Source organism: Vombatus ursinus, unplaced genomic scaffold (assembly GCF_900497805.2).
Source record: "Vombatus ursinus unplaced genomic scaffold, bare-nosed wombat genome assembly UNPS02009205.1, whole genome shotgun sequence".
Lineage (NCBI taxonomy): Eukaryota > Metazoa > Chordata > Mammalia > Diprotodontia > Vombatidae > Vombatus > Vombatus ursinus.
The window spans coordinates 10,523,028-10,525,184 of NW_020948983.1; positions in this window are offsets into that span (position 1 = coordinate 10,523,028).

The following is a 2,157-nucleotide window of genomic DNA, read 5'->3' on the forward strand; positions in this document are numbered from 1 at the left end:
GGAGTGAGGCTGGTGACTCTGCACAGCCCCCCCTCACTTAAATCCAATTCACTTGCAGATCATGGCATCCCTTTTCTGGTGTCACAGTCTTCTTCAACAATGAAGCACAAACAACAACAACAAATAAGTATGCATCTACAAAATCCCTTTGGATATCCTCAAATGTCCAACATAAAAACCTGACTGACAAGTTTGGAAGGTAACCCAGAGGAGTTACCATACATGATTTATTTAAGCCTCACAATTTCCTAAAGGTGGGTAGGTATGGCAGACAGTATTATCTCCTTTGGACAGGTGAGGAAATTTAAGGCTTAGAGAGGCTAAATAACATGTCTGAAGTCATTCAAGTAGCCTCCCTCTCATTTTAGAGATGAGGAAATTGAGGCACAGAGAACTTAAGTGACTTGTCCAGGGTCACACACCTAGCAAGTATCTGAGGCAGGATTTGAAGCTAGATCATTATTATTCCAAGAATGGTATTCTACCCCCTATACCATGATACCTCTCAAGTAACTAATCCATGGCTCAAATCCAGAACTTTTTATTCAAGTACCATATATTTTCCACTAAATCAGCAATCCCCAACATTTTTTAGTATAAGGACTCCCTTTTTTTAAAACATTTTTTAAAAATGTAGACTCCCCACAGGCCCTCAGTGGCTTACTCTTTTTTGAGGGGGGGGGGGGAAGACAATTACTCCTGTGCCGAGATATCTCCAAGAAAGATGTCTCTTCACTCTTCTCTTGGTTCCCTACTCAAGAAGGTTTTCTTCTTGTTGGCCCTTTTGGCTTGAGGCCAGGCTCTTTTTCTCTCACCCTGAGAAGGGCTGAGGAGGCAGACTGAGCAGCCTGGATTCAGTCCTGGGATCGACCTGACCCAAGAGGTCAGTTTGTAAGAGTGGGTGAAGGGGAATGTTAATAACTTTTTCTGCTGCTTTAAAGACGACTTTTTTAACCTACTCCTCCGGCGAATGTGTCCCTACCTGAAAAGGATGTATTTTTCTGACTCATTTAATACTTGCGGGTGATAAAATGCAAAATAATTGAATTAATGGAGTTGGGAAGCTGTTTGTTGGCAACCATTCTCTGGCTTTGATTCACCTCCAGACCTATGTAGATAATTCCTAGCTTGAGGAGCCAGGGTAGCATTAAGGGTGCCTGCCAAGGACAGATGGGGATGGAGAAACATGGAAAGGCAGATGGAATAGGCATGCCCAACTTCTTTACCCAACTGGGAGCAAGTCCTGACCAGAAAGCACTTCATCCCACTGGAATTTTCCTAAACTCCTAAAATAGCCCACTAGGGACCATATACTCTAGATTCCGGAGGTGTTTGGGTAAGAAAAGCAAGAGAAATTAAAACCTCTAACATCTCAGATATTCCAGACCAAACTAAGATTTTGGTATTCTTTCTATACGTCCTGCCCAAAGTGAACAAATCAGTAGGCAAAAACTAAGAAGACCTAAGAGATATACTCAACTGAATACATAATAGATGAGTGTACAAAGCAGTCCATTCGATTTGAGATTTGGAAATGTCCATGAAAATTCACACATCTAACTTAAGATTTTTCCTGCCTATTTCCTCTTTTAGTCCATGGGGTTTCTCTCTCTGGCATCTGTAATTTCAGCATCTCAAAGGATTTCCCTATGTCCCATTTCGCCTCCACTCTGCATTCTTTATTCCAACCCAGCCTACAAAGTACTCACAACTCATCCAATCATTTGATCTCAATTAGAATATATCTCTTTTCCTTTTAATAACCACAGCTATGCCAATGGGAGGGCTGCTGCCACAGAATAGTATGAAGCTCCCCATTTCAAGGTAGATCTCTCATTTTTTTTCCACTGGCTGTAAAGCTAATCCATGTGTCAGAACAGATGAGCCAATTTTGAAAACCGCTGAATGGCACATGAGCATTTATACCCTGAAGGCAAAGCCTATGCCATGACATCATGGAGTCTGTAGGTGAGGGTGGAAACGGATCATGTGAAAATGAGTCCAGCATCTTGCTGCTATAGTCACCATCTCAAGCCAGTGATGATTCATGAAGGTGAAGAAGAACTGGAGAAACATCCCATAAGCCAGAAGATCTACCAGGTTATGGAAATAAAGTGTTCAGAGATCAAATCAAAACATGAAAAGTACTGACCAAGC